The sequence below is a fragment of the Protopterus annectens genome, chromosome 2.part1 (assembly GCF_019279795.1).
Source record: "Protopterus annectens isolate FY-2018-M chromosome 2.part1, PAN1.0, whole genome shotgun sequence".
Taxonomy (NCBI): Eukaryota; Metazoa; Chordata; order Ceratodontiformes; family Protopteridae; genus Protopterus; species Protopterus annectens.
Genome location: NC_056729.1, coordinates 124,020,643 through 124,036,434, shown reverse-complemented (window position 1 = coordinate 124,036,434; position 15,792 = coordinate 124,020,643). Strand labels below are relative to the sequence as shown.

At 37.8% G+C, this 15,792-nt stretch overlaps 1 protein-coding gene across 2 annotated transcripts in view; it reads left to right on the top strand.

Annotated features, from left to right (window-relative positions):
* The first annotated feature begins 378 nt into the window (after window positions 1-378).
* FSTL5 (follistatin like 5) overlaps window positions 379-15,792 on the top strand; it is a 3,739,468-nt gene continuing 3,724,054 nt past the window's right edge. For both annotated transcript variants that reach the window (XM_044062069.1, XM_044062068.1), the window contains exon 1: window positions 379-873. The gene's annotated coding sequence lies outside the window, so the exon portion shown is untranslated. The remainder of the gene's footprint in view (window positions 874-15,792) is intronic.

Here is a 15,792-nt window from a genome sequence, read left to right as displayed (position 1 = left end):
ACAGTTCATGGTGCAGCCCTTCTTTAACACGCGTTATTACACAGTTAAGAACCATGTATATTCATTAGTAGATAACAACAAACATCTTTCAGTTATTTACATTTGTGATAAACGTGAGTTAAAGAGACCAAAATGAATGATGGACAATTCTGGCAAGCACTGTTGAGATGCTTGTCAAATGCATTATCAGACACCTGCCCTCCCCTGCATTTCCATCGCGACACCCCTGCCTGCAAGTAATACAAAAATAATAATTAAAATACACAAAGCATTTTCCAAGCGGTGCTAAGCCCCTGGAGAAGCAGGGGGTTGAGGGGTGCATCAGCCGATTCAGCAGACACTAAATTCATTGTACATCCTGAGGCATTAGCTAAACAACAAGTTGTGAGACTTCAGTGGTCAGATGAAACGGTGAAAGCTGGCGGGATGACTAAGTGAAGGCTAGGCTCTGGACTGCACGCCACAAGTAAATCTGATTCGCTACACATTCTGCTCCAGGAAGCTGAGCTGGAGTGACGCAACCAGTCGCTGATGTGTGTGCTCTCAGCTGGCTAATCTCGTGCACTCACTAGTGCATTTACTTTATAGTCGAACTGGAGTTGTATAGATTTGGAGCTGTCCTTCCATTTACTGGTGCTGAAACTGGATTAGCGTCAAGAGATTATTTCAGTCTCGGAAAACAACGGTCTTTCATCATCCGTTTGTACTCTGGAGGGATTTGCCCGTGGGCTTCTTGCTCAGTTTCGTAGCTCTTTGTAACATTTGCATTGGAGTTTCTTGTACTTTACATAACGTTTTGCCATACATGTTTACAACCCTGCAAGGCTCTGCAAAGAAGTGGTGCTAATTACGACAGACGACCAGCGCCAACAGGTAAAATAATACGTTGCAAACTGGAGTGTATTTTTTAAGAGTAGTTCATGATATGCAGCGTAGATATAATCATCCCTGTCGGTGTGCACGATCATTTTCTAAGGCTTATAATACTGATTCTGTTAGAAAATGTTTCTAAAGTAAAATAAACATAACGATGTTACAGTCACAATCACTGTGTGTTTAATGGTTAAATCAATTATATTCGGGTTGTAACCTTTTGAAAAAACTCATAAATAGTCATCAAAAATAACGTCTCGTGGTGTAACAAGTTCAAATACTTACCTATCGTCATGATGGAAGTTGCAGATAGTTCGTTTGTCTGCTATAGCAGTTAGGAAAACAGATAGCCTTGAAAAGCCTTTTACTTCAGAAACTTGCTGCCGAGTACTTTTTGGATGAGGTCCTTATAAATATATTTAAGCGTTTGATGATACTGGTTACTGGTCAGCTGGATCGTCAACAGTCAATATTCTGTAAGGTGGAAATATACCTTTCGTGTTAGGTCCATTTTGTAAGACGGAAATGTACCATTTCGTGGTGGGGATCATCTTTACTTGTCATATAGTACTCTGAACGTTAAACCCACGAATCTCGAGTTCTACCTTGATGTTATCTTTGTAAACTCTGTAAACAAACTGAAAACACAGATTTAACTAAAGACAATAACAACAGAGAACTAGAAACTTAATATATGTCTACCGTCTGTCCCAGAGACGAGATTCACTAGTATTATACTGCTAGTACATCATTTGTCCCTTTCCAGCACTCTTGAAGAAACGTAGCGTATCATGTGTTGTTATGTGATTAATAAATTGTAGAAAAGTCATCAAATGATGAAATGTAGCAGACTGATACAAAAATATGTACAACATGGATAAAGTTAGCATTTTAATTAATTGCAATTATCAGTTAATAATTGTCTAGTGACTGTCAAAACTAGTGGTCAATGGAAATTTGTTTTTCATATCTGTTACATTTTGTTACTCTCTGCTTTAAACCCCAAAAATGAACATTTTCGAATAATAAGCTCGTTTGTTTTGTATAGTTAACTTTTGTGTGATAAAATCAACTAAACAATAGAAATGTTATTGAATTATCACTGTCTTCTATCTATTTCATCAGAGGCAGACTTAAAAGTGAAATGAGAGTATGTCCTTGTGTCAAGAAAACTCAGAGAAAAGCAAAGCATAAACACATGGAACTCAGTATTTTTGCAATCAGAAAGGTGGCAGTGTTGTTCTGCAGATCTTATGAGCCCTCTTATAATTAGTTTATTTTCCCTATGTTCCGCAGCTGTCTTAGTGTGTGCCTAAGTGTATTTTCTTATGTGTGTGTTTGTGTGTGTGTGTGTGTGTTTGTGTGTGAGAGAGATAGAGAGAAAAAGAGGACATGTGTTGCACTTTTTCATAGCTACCACTTATCTGTTGTACCTGAGTATAACAGTGTGTCTGTGGTAGCACACATGCATGTTGAATTGAACTATTTACAACTATTTCTGAAGTTGTTAATGTTCAATATTTACTTTGTAATTATTCAGTTAATGATTTTATTGTAGATATGGCTTCACATTAATTCCACCAGGTATAAAGAGAATATAAATATCTTTTAGGGAGCAGACATTTTGAAAGCATCACATTGCAGTCTCAAATAAAAAACCTCACCTTGATATAAAACACAGATTCTAATTATTTCTAAGCTGAGAGGAATTAAATAGCTTATGTGTGGTTTTCTCACCTGATTATCTTGCCTTACTCAGAATGAAGTCATGCTGTCTTTATCAAGAGTACAGTGTCACGCATCTCTTAACCAGAGAGTTCTCCCTTATTAGTTTTATTAAAATGGAAAATTTAGGGAAGGTCTGTTTTGCACACTTCTCCCTTTCTTGCTGTATGACTAAATCTGTACATAGAGGTATATGCACACACACACACTATAGTTTTATAAGTTTTCTGCAATTTCAGTCATGGCCTAGTAACACACACTTATGGAATATATTTTTCCTAGTCATATATGTAAGGGGATACCGAAGGGAGAAAAGAAAATCAACACGATGCATTCGACGTATGCACGGTTTATTACTCAGCATATCTAGCCTGAATAAATTTAAAATTCTTATCATGAGATTTTTATGGCAAAGTGATGTATCAGGAACTCACAAGCACTAGGTGTACTATTCTAATGTTACTGACTTCAAAATGTCATTAGTAAATAATTTAATTAGTTTTCTCTACTTGAATAAGCAATACATTGCAGCTTGAAAGCGAACTGGTTTAACGTGATTTCGATATTAAAAAATAAACACAATAAAATAAAATTACATTTTTCTTAATTGATAAATATGGATTTTCAAGACCAGCATCAGATATATGTATTATATTTGACTACACTATTCTATATGGTTTGTGCAATGGCAAAGTGGTTAATATTACTGTCTGGCAGTTTTCATTTTTTGTTCAGTTTTGGGGTCTCTTTCAGGTTCTTGTATGCTATTAGATTGTGATTACCTGCTCAGCAATGCCTGCACAAACTATAAAGTACAGGACCTCAAAGCTGCTTAATCCCATGCAGGTGCCAAAACATAAACTGTAACCCTAAAAATTAAATCCCCACCACAATCATAATCTCAAACCTCACTTCCTAATCCCACCAAAACTAGCAGTGATTGCCTAACCCTAATCTCAAATATTGCTCCCTAAATGTAAAACTCACAGTTGCTCACTGACTGTAATCATCAGTTCCCTAAACCTAAAAGTTGTATATCAGTTGTCTAACTCCAAATCTCCCAGTTGCCCCTTAATCCAAACTATAAGCCTTCCATTTACTGCTTGTCTCATCCTCTGGCTATTATATTTATTTTGGCTGAACTTGAATGTATTTTAAAGTGTCAGCCCATGCAGTCTAATTAAAGAACAAATACATGGGATTGAATCTATGGTTTGTAAGTAGCCAGGAATCAACCAAATGATGTAGACCCCCATGAAGTGGACCCCTGTGTTTGTATAAGTTATCTTCTTTGTAAAGTTTACATGTCCTGTTTCAAGTGTTGAGGGACTTTCTATTCCCCAAATTTTCTACTGCAGCATGCCTGTGTGTGTATGTGTTTATGATGTTGTGTGTGTGTATATGCACACATGCATGCCCATTTGTGTGTGTATATGTATGAAACTTCCAACAGATTAATGCCTAGGCCAGTGTCAGTGTTAGTGCTATGCTTATGCCCACTGAGATCAGTATAGGGTCTAACTTCTCCCGACCTAGAATTATATGAAGCAGATTTATTTATTTTTTTATTTATTTTACATTTGTTAAGGTTCTCCCGTTCAATTCTCGGCTGGAGTGCCTTCTGTGTGGAGTCTGCATGTCCCCCCCGCGGTCGGATGTGGCATTCGAAAGACATGCTTAGAATGGGCGTGCCTTCATTGAAGGTTAGGCATCGAGCTGGTACCTCGGCACCTGTAAAAAATCTACTGCCAATCATTAGCGGACTGGAGTTCTGTTGTTGTGACCCCTAACCGGGAAAAGCCGAAAGAAAAACAACAACAACAACATTTATTTTACATTTGTTGACCGGGATTGTCCTACTGGCTACATGTTCATTTTCAGCGGCAGCCTGGGGAGAAAAGCTCCACAATAATAAAATGAATAATAGTAGTAACATTACAATAATATTCAAAGAGAGCAGAGGAGATAGAAATATATACAATATGTAGATAGTTCACCACAGTAGTAGCACTAATATGTATACAGAAAGTTAATAAAGTGAGAGAAGAAATAGGATCAGTACACAAATTTAGAGCACATTATGGCAACAACTGTATGGAGAAATGTTAAACTCAGCAGGCATAACTGTACATTAAGGTATAACATGTCAGATAGGTGGAGTATCTGCTTACTGATGTTCTACTAGCTAAGAAAACACCATAAATGTTCAAATGAGTTAATCAGGGTTTAGGCATGGACAGAGCCAGTTAGCCCTTAAATATTTTTTAGGTCTTTTTTAAATAGGGCAAGCGATAGTTGTTGGGTAAGGTTTGCAAGAAGAAGGTTCCAAGTTTTACCCACTGAGTTAGCAAACAGGGAATCCCCGGCTGTATTACTAGATTTTAGAATTTGTACGGATAGCTTGTTGGATGATCTAAGTGGCCTGATAGCGTTATATGGGCTAATGATACTCTTAAGGCTTGTGGTTTTGTCCGGATGGTTAAGTATTTTGTGGGCTACTGTGAGCTGGTTAAGCTTAAGTATGGAAGGAAATTCCAGCCAGTCAAGTTCAGATATTAGAAAACTAAGGAGTATTTTGTTTTGTCATTATAAGTTAAATGGGAGCCCCTGTATCAGATTATATTCTGTTTACTTTATTGCAGTGCAGGTTTTTTTAATGTATTAATTTATTAATTTTTCTATAGGCCTAGATTATAAGAAAGCACAAATCTAGTAATAAACAAAGAAAATAACTAGTATCCATTTTTGGTGACAATAAAAGTAAACGGCAAACAATAATGTGTTGTTTGAATTACTAGCCTGCTATTTTGTAGACTTATCGCTACTTTATACCTATAGTGCTACATTTTCCTACAGCACAATAAAAGAAACAATCAAAAACTATTAGGTATTGTGATATAATACAGATATGACAATACTGAAGAGAAAACTACATAAGAATAAAGTTTATTTATAAAGTGCATTATTTTTCTCCTTTCATGTTACTAAAGAACGGACAGATTCCAGAAGAGTTGCTCTCAGTGTAAGTCTGTCCCAATTCTGTAAGAGACTTACTTCAGTGTAAGGCCTAGCTATAAGCAGGCTTACTATGGGGACCAGATTCCAGAATGCTTGCTCTCAGCCTGCTCTCAATGTAAGTGGTCATTTACACTGAGACCAAGTCTTTTGGAATCAAGGCTGAAATTTAAAGGGATACATTTAAATAAAAATGTGTGTGTTTAACAGAAATTTCATTCACATTTTCTTTTTTATTAGAAACTTAAAAATACATACTGTATTACATAATATATGCAACTCTAAATATGTGGATAATGCATGAAAAACAGTGTTTCTGACACTGAAAAATGCTAAGTTGGCACTAGCCCAATTATAGTATAAAAATTGTTCCAAACAGCGTATTAAAACGCTTTTATTAAAAGCATTATTTTGGTTCCTGGAGTGATTTTTTTTCTGGTCACTGACTCTCACTCTTGTAATGTATAAATGTCTACAGTGACATTTTTTTCAAAATTTTTTGGTCCTTCACAGTAATATATTCAGCTTCTGAAGGAGAGTAATTTGCACCAGTTGAGAACTGCTGTTCTAAATGAATTATGCTGGTCTTTCCTTCTGTGTGTGTGTGTGTGTGTGTGTGTGTGTGTGTGTGTGTGTGTGTGTGTGTGTGTGTGTCTATGGATTCACTTCAGAAGACTGAAAGCCCAAAATCATGAATTTCAAAAGACTGAGACCAAAATCTTGAAAGTTCAAAAGGCTGAAAACTCAAAATACTGAATCTCGGAATACTGAATCTCAGAATGCTGAAAACACACAGGGTACCAACACTTACTATATTCCAGCAGAATTAGATACAGAAACAAATACAAGACAAACAATATTACTTTTCTCCAAGTATAAGAAGGGGGGGGGCAAGCACTCTGTACCCCCCCATGTGGAGGGTTGTGCCCCCAACACCCGCTACTACTTAACTATATCAACTCTGAGATCGCACTTCACTACACTAACATGAGTTATGTTGTATAGCAAGTTAGAAGGGAACATGACTAAGGTTACAACAGGCAGTCATGAAACACATAATGGTATGTTTGACATTTTGTTCTGTGGATTGCAATCTCAGAGTTGATATATTTAAGTAGCAGGGGGTGTGGGGGAGGTACAGGGGTGCTTGCCCCCATGTTTATACTTGGAATAGTGGTAAGCAGTTTATCTTTTATTACTACACTACACTGTACATGATCTAAGCCAAAAGGCCGAGAAGCAATATTTGTTTCTGTTTGTAGTTGTGTTGGAATATAGTAAGTGTTGGTATCCTGTGTGTTTTCAGTATTGTGAGATTCAGTAATTTGAGTTTTCAGTCTTTTGAACTTTCAAGATTTTGGTCTCAGTCTTTTGAAATTCAAGATTTTGGGCTTTCAGTCTTCTGAAAAGAATCCATGTCTATATATATATATATATATATATATATATATATATATATATATATATATATACACACATATAGGTTTACTATTAAAAATCTCGAAAGTTAAAAAAAAACAGGTACTTATGAGAGAAGTGTTTCGCCAAAAGTACACCTTACCTAATGGCCCTAATGTTGAAAAACAGCTGTTAATGCCAAAAATGTCAAACGTGACATTTTCGGCACTTAATAGTAATCCCACCCTTCCTGTAACTCCCTAACTAGGAAACCTACCATCCTGTTTATGCAGAGGGGCAAGCCTCCCTGCTATATATTCCAACTCCGAGATCGCACTACAGTGAGGAAAAGGATGTATTTCCCTTTCCACACTGTACCGCGATCCCTGTATATAATCAAATGTTATATTTGCAAATGTACAGACCATTCGCAAATATTCCGTTCAATTATGTGGCAGGCACAAACATCTGTAGTTTGAATAGTTCATAGGCGTGCAATGCTACGCCGACTTTATAATAGTAAACCATATATATATATATATATATATATATATATGTATATGATTGGTGGGGACAGTGGGGTGAATTTTTGCCAAATCTGTCTCCTAACAGGTTGGCAATTTCCTCAGGTTCAGTATAAGTGGTTCCATCCACAGCTAGTTCGGCACAAAGCTGGGCATTCCCTTTTAGATTTTGAACATAGCTAAAGAATACTTTGTGAGTTACCTTAGCTAGGGATGCTAATTTAGTTTTGTAATTAGCTTTAGAGGACTTTACAAGATGTTCTATCTGTGTGTTTATGCTTTGGAGGGATTTCTTCCTTTGCTGGGACTGCTCCATCTTGTTTTTTTGACAGCAGTTTCTTTCTGTTATTGTATAACCTATTTAAGCTAGATGTCCACTAGGGTAGCTTATTTTTTCATGAGGATCTTCATTTGATCCGTTCCAGTACAGTTGAGTCTATATGTTTATATAGGTGTTTATACAGGACATTTGTGTACACCTTAGTATAGGAATCATTGGTGTCAGTTTTGGCAGGGGGTCTGAAACTATTGATGCCATCAGTCATTAGGCTATAGTTTGGAGAAATGTTTTAACCTTTTTTCTCCTGAGGGTGGGTCAGGTATGATTGTTACTTCAGACGAGACTAATTTATGATCAGACTTTACCAGGGAGGGCCCCACACTTGGGGTGTTGCAGTGATCCCCCATGTTAAGTCATGTCAAGGATGTTACAGCTCTTGTGGGGTTGCTGACTATCTGCTCCAAAGAATTTGTGTTAACAAAGTCCAGGAACCTTTGGGCGAGTGTGTTTGTGCTCATGTATGTTATCCAATTGAGGGAAGGATAGTTAAGTTACCCATGACCAGGGTATTTGGCTGTACTGATAGTGACAGACAGTCTAGATTCAGGTCCAGGTAGGCTGTGTGATGTTGTGGTTCATAGTGGGGGACCTATAGCTAACGATCACATGGTGGGAGTCTTTCCTACAGTTATATGCACTTGGAGTAACTTTACGGAGTCATACTGTTTAATCAGTCTACAGATGTATATGACTTTAATGAAGAAAGATACTCCTTCACCCTTGTTTTTTTTCACATTTGTTGTGTGTTCTGAATGTGTTGAAGGCATTGTAGTCCTGCATGGCTGGGGTACTGTCAGAGGCCTTGAACCATGTCTCTGTGACTGTGCAGACATTAGCGTCTTCCAGGGTGAGAAGCGCTTCAACTGAGTACAGTTTCTGTTTTCTCCTAGTATTAAGCAGCATAACCCTGAGTTTGTTTCTGGAGGACATTTTTATGTCAGGAGTTTTGTTCTTATGACATTGCTTAAAAAAGGTACTATTGGGGAGGCAAGTACTTTGCCAACAACCTAAAGCCACGAGATGACTGCTGAAGACTATCTCTGGCAAAGCAGCATGGTCTGTTGACCATATCATCCCAGGTTGTCAGATACTGGATCTCCCTGGATTGACACCAGAAGCTAAGCCAATTATTGAAGTCAATCATTTTTTGTTTATATTGTGGCATCATCCTGGGTGAGGAAGAGTGCTGTTTAGGGCTAGGAACATACCTGCCTGGGACATAATCTGAAAGCTCCATCATATGTCTCCCTTCATATAGTCCAGTGAATGAAGTCATTCAATCCAACATGGACTATGACAGTCAGAACAATATTTGTTGTTAAGAGACTTGAGTACATGCATCATCTGGTGGATCCTGGTACCAGACAGGCAGTTGTCTGTGACCTTCTCTGTGTCCAACCTAGTAAGGGGGTCACATGTGTATCTCACTATGGAGTCGTCTATGACTAAGACATTTTGTTTATATATGTTTTGCCTTAGAGGCTTTTTGGCTGAGACACTGATGAGTGTGTTATTATGTGTAGTGGGTGCTCTTGGGATTGTATTGTATGCAGAAGGTTTGCACTTGGGAGCGCTTAGCTCTTTTGGTATATTTCTAGTGAGTACCTCTGTGTATGTGGACTTATGTGTTGTGTCCTTGGTATGTGGGGGAGGTGGAGTGTGGGTGCTGACAACCTGCTTGGTATTCAGTTTGTTGTTAAGTGTGAGAGAGAGAGAGAGAGAGAGAGAGAGAGCACTAATTCCAGATTCATAATATATATATATATCTCTCATATATTGTATTTTGCATGTTGTAGGAGTAGTAGGTTGTTTGTATACATGAGGTAATTGCTACATTGCCACAGGATGCCCATGTCATGCAGACTGGCTGGAGAAACTGTAGGAAACTGACCTTCCATTATGCCAGGAGTATTCTGTAATAAGTGGTGGGGGGGGGGGCTACATGGACTAGGTTCTGCTGCAGAACTAGTAAAATCAGCTAATCTATGGGAGGTTTATGGGTAGAAACCTGTGCTGGTGCAACAAAAGGTGCAGCTGGGTTGCTGTCTGGGCAGCAGTGCACAACTGTACTGCACACCGAGAAGCAGAGAAGCTTAAGAAAGTTCCCTAACTGTTATCTAGGAAAAATTTGACTTTTTAAGCATTTGTGTCTATCCATGGCAGTGATAACCCCTGTTGTGCAGTGTGCAGCTGCACGCAAATGCTGTGTTTAAATATTAGCTAAGTAAAACAGTGTTCAAACAATCCAGCCAATAGGAAAGACCAAGACTAAGCCTTGTTCCAACAATCCCCAACTCAGATGGGTCCTTGACTACATTCTTCTGCCACAAGGGTGCAAATGCAAAATGGCTGGCATTAGTGTTCAGAAAGCTAGCTTATGCTATAAACTGTTTAAGTACTGTAAACAGGCATTGTGGAAAATACAGTCACAAACAATAAAAACAGTTTAAAGTAGGCAGCAAAACAGTTGCAAACAGTTTAAAAGTGGAAATAAGGTTATAATAATATTTATTTTTCTGTAGAATTTGCAGGATGCCTTGGATTTCATTCAAATTGACTTCAGATCTCTGGCTAAAGAGGCCAGAGGCTCATCTGTCCACATCTTGCCTTGAGGGGTGATGGGAGGGGGGGCCTGTGCCAGGCTCCCATGACATCAGCATTTTTTTCTACTTCTCTCAGAAAATCCAATAAAGTTCTAGGTTTTAGGTTATATAAATACTGATAAAACAATGTATATCATTGATTTTACTATAATAGATGATTTAATTAAATCAACATTAATTGCATTGTTTTTAAAACTTACCATCCATTATAGATTCATAGGTTTTTGCTAGGCTAATGACCACAAGGGTCCATGCTTTCCAAATCTCTGACAAGTTCTAATACCCTTGATAAGTGTAAGCAAGGACTTGGAAAATGAAACATTTACAAGCAGGGGCCTGGGAGATGAACCATTTACAGGTTACTTGTGTCCATTAGAGACATAGGTGCCAAACCAAGGATGAATTTCTGGTTTCTTATCCAATTGTCCAAGTTGCACTTGAACTGAGTTAGAACAGAACTCTGCTTCACATGGATTGGAAGGCTGTTCCATAGATGTGGTAGTCTTTGGGATACATACCTATCTCTCCAGCAGGTCCTATTTATATCACAGTCAAGGTTTAAGTCTTTAGAATGGATAATTCTGGTGCTGTTTGTTTTGTGCATATGCAGGAGGTCCATCAGAGTGGGGTCTGACAATGCCTTGTATGCCAGGCATAGATCTCCCCTCAAAAGTCTGTAGGAGACAGAATACAGTGATAGGGTCTTGAGGCTGTCTGAATAGGACATTTTACTTACATCCAGTATTCTTTTAGTGAGGAACCTCTGTGGACATTCCAATTGTTGAATATGCCTGGTTAGGCACATATGAAAGGGGGCATTGTACTCAATGATAGGTCTGATGAATGCTGAATACAGTGGGACAATGACTTCCTTGGACTTAGATGCCATACCGTTGTTTATAAGTTGCACAACATAGAATGATTTCCTCACCACTGTAGACACACGATGGTCAAGGGCTAGATTACTATCTATGTGTGTCCCTATGTCCCTGACTACTGGCTCAACTCTAAGGGGTGTGGTGTCAATATGATAGTTACCAGGGATGGATGACTTCTCAAAGGATAGTATTATGCATTCCTTGGCATTTAGTTTTAGTCCATGGATCTGATACCAGCTGTTTGCCTGTGTCAGCTCTTCCTGGAGGACATTTGTCTCAGTGTGAGATTCAATGACAGCTCCTAATTTGCAATCATCTGCAAATGTAGTCAGCCAGAGACCACTGACATTGGCCTTGACTTCTGAAAAGTAAATGCCAAAAAGGAGGAGCAGTCCAATAACTGATCCCTGATGGACTGACCTTGTGAATGGCCTCTTTGTAGAGGTGAACCTCCCAAGTCTAACTTCCTTGGTCCTGTCTGTGAGCCAGTTGGCTATCCACCCACTGACATACAGGTTTGTAGCTAACTTTCTGAGTTTGCCAACAATGCCCGAGTGAGGTATTGTGTCAAATGCCTTGGCCAGGTCAAGGTAGGCAATGTGAACCATTTTACTCTCATCCATTGCTTTGGTGACCTTCTCAAAGAAGTCCACCAGGATGAGTAGGTATGACCTGCCCTTGACAAAACCAAACTGGATTGGTGTCTGGAGGTTTACTTTATCTCTATTGATCATCTCCATTATAATTCTTTCCATGGCTTTACATATAAGACTAATGAGACTTATGAGTCTGTAGTTTCCAGGGGGTGTAGATGGCCCACCTTTGGGCAGAGGGATGACTGTTGCCTTTCTCCATTCATGAGGCATTCCTTCTGTTTCCACTTTGTGTTATTTATAGTATTTTTATTTAAGATGTACTACTGTACTGTTCATATGTAGAAGCATCATCAATAATAATGGAATTGTTGAAAGGACTAGGGATTTTATTTTATTTCAGGTATAAGTGTTGAAATTTCAGTTCTAGAAAATGCTATTTCATGATATGCATTACGGAAAATCTGTGACTTCCTCATGGTTTCTGCTTATAATTATTGACAAAAAAAAGGTACATAATGAATAATTACTTTTGAAATGAAAAGTAATTGGGAAGTAAAGGAACAAATAGCAATTTTAATCACTTGCTTCTTGGTATATATATATATATATATATATATATATATATATCTCTGCAAATATCAATGTCTCAGAATCACTCCTTGGTCTTTGTCTCTAACTTTTACTTAGACCTGTCCTGATTACATTTCATGGTCTGAGATCCTAAAAGACTACTGCTGTCTTCCAATGAATGTAAAATATATAACTTTAAACAAGAATGCAAACTTTGGGGAAAAGATAATAACAGCCTTTTTTTATAGTTTGACCAATATATATGCAATACTGTTTTATGGATTTGTATTTGTTAACTGGAATAGATCACTGAACCATATGGAGACTTGTTCAGATTCATCCCAGGAACACTGTCTGGTTAAGGGGTTGGATCAGGGTCAAGCAGCAGGCAAATGCGGGCTTAGGAAATCAAACACTGAACAATAGGGAACAGCTTTTTAACCCTAATCGTATGTGTTAACTGCCAAAACTTTAACTCAAAATGAGTGGTAGTTGTTTTATACAACAATGTTATAAATGGGTAGAATACAGACATTTAATAGTATCTTTCTAACTATGTGCCTATTTAGCCAGCTCTCTTTCCCACATGCATCATTCAATATCATTAGATCTTATTCCAAACTGCCAATTGTGGCTCCTGCAAATCAGGACTATTAGCTTCCTTGGTATATCAGAAAGGTGCATTAGGCCTTCCCATATCCCTCCTCCAAAAAATGTTGCTTTGCAGAGATGTACCCCATGCGTAACACATATGTGCATTCACATTCAGAATTGAAATAATCAAGATTGGGCTTTCTACATTAGATGTTTTACCACTAACTTGCAAAGAAAACATACTGCCATTATCCATGTGCATGTATAAATGTCCACAAATGAAATTGTTGCTGAATAATTAAAATTTTAATTGTACATTTTTCAAAATGTATTTGTCCTTCACTGAAATATATTCATCTTCTGAATGAGACTAATTAACACCATCTGAGAATATTTTTTCTAGTTGGATTGTACCATTTTTCTTCTGATTAGAAGAATCTGTATCACTGTTGTTAAAATGTTCAGTGTTTTAGGCAACAGTTATTAAAAAGATGAGTGAAGTACCCATTTACTTGCCACATACCTTTAATAATAAAATTATCGTTAACTTATTTCATGCAGATGTATTTTGCAGCAGTACATATCATAGTTTTAAAAAATGCTTAACAAACAAAACCATACTTGTGCTAATTCATAATTGACATTAAAAACAAGAGAACTCAGTGTGCATAGCAAAGTGGTTTACTCTGGATCCTCATTTTTCTCCTTTTTAGCTAAAATACTGGGATACTGCAGTGGTGGTGCTGCGGTAGCATTGTCGCCTCACTTTAAGACGTTGTCCTGTTCGATTCTCAGCTAGAGTGTCTTCTGTTTGGAGACATGCGTGAATGGGCGTACCTTCGTTGAAGGTTGTGTGTCAGGGCTGGCAACTCGGCATGTAAAAATCTACTGCCAATCATTAGCGGACCGGAGGTCCGCTGTGGTGACCCCTAACCTAGAAAAGCTGAAAGACACAACAAGAAGCTAAAATACTGATTCTGAAACTATTTAGTTTAAATGGAACTGTTTCTGCAGATGACACTTTAATGGCACAAACAAGTTCATCCTTAACACTTCTGTGACAGCTAATGTAGAATAACTTTACAGACACTTTCAAAAAGTATGACAAAAAGACATTGCCCCCAAACAAACCAATATATGTTTGCATGCATATCTGTATGCATCTCTTTATTTAGTTTTGAATGACATTACAGAGGCTGACACACTGAATAACTAAGCTTTGAGGAATAATGTCTTTGCAGTATCATGGTTTGAACATTCAGATAGCTTTGACTTTGATTAAAAAATATATTAATATTTTGAAAAAATGTACCATAGCAGCAATGCAATGGTAGCCAAAAAAGATGACAACTTATAATATTCCCAGCATGTCTCCAGAATAACTTAAATAACTTTAGAAAACAGCCTCAAGATAAATAAATCATAAACAGTGAATTTTTGAAATTAAGCCTTTTTATTAAACAGTAGTGAGAGTAGGGAACAGGTGGAGGAGAGCCTGGAGAGGTGGATATATGCTCTAGAGAGAAGAGGAATGAAGGTCAGCAGGACTAAGACAGAATATATGTGTGTGAATGAGAGGGAGGATAGGGGAATGGTGAGGATGCAGGGAGTAGAGGTAGCGAAGGTGAATGAGTTTAAGTACTTGGGATCAACAGTTCAGAGTAATGGTGAGTGTGGAAGAGAGGTGAAGAAGAGAGTACAGGCAGGATGGAGTGGGTAGAGAAGAGTGTCAGGAGTGATTTGTGACAGATGAGTATCAGTAAGAGTGAAAGGGAAGGTCTACAAGAGGGTAGTGAGACCAGCTGTGTTATATGGGTTGGAGACAGTGGCATTGACAAAAAGGCAGGAGTCAGAGCTTGACGTGGCAGAGATGAAGATATTAAGATTTGCACTGGGTGTGATGAGGATGGACAGGATTAGAGGGTCAGCCCAGCTTGGAAGGTTTGGAGACAAAGCCAGAGAGGCAAGATTACATTGGTTTGGACATGTGCTGAGGAGGGATGCAGAGTATATTGGGAAAAAGATGCTAAGAATGAAGCTGCCAGGTAACAGGAAAAGAGGAAGGCCTAAGATAAGGTTTATGGATGTGGTGAGAGAGGACATGCAGGTGGCTGGTGTGACAGAGCAAAATGCAGAGGATAGGAAGAAATGGAAACAGGTGATCTTCTGTGGCGACCCCTAAGGGGAGCAGCCGAAAGAAGAAGAAAGAAGATTAAACAGAAAATGCTTGCAGGAAAATATCTTTCATCAGGTTCCAGTTACAATTATTTATAATAAACACAAAACCTAAAAAGCAGAAAAAATTGACAAACTGTAAAATATTTCTGTAAAATATTTCATAGAACACACCACCCTATAAAACATTATTTTTTTCTTCTTATTTTTTCTTTTTTTTCTGTGTTTTAGGTTATTCACTGCAAATATTGTGATTTCTAATGACATAATAAGTTTAAAACTGGGTGGAACTTCCTGTTGAAACTGTATAAAAAGGAAGCACCTGTGTGTGTACGTTGATTTGTTCGCTATTTTATGTTTTTATTTAATAAACCAGTCTTTTACATCTCACTGAGAGGTTTTTCATTTTCACAGTATTACCTTTTTTGTACATATGTGTGTTAAACTATCTGATGAAGTCTAAATCTTTCTGAACGAAAGCGCTCATCTCTGGACTTTTAT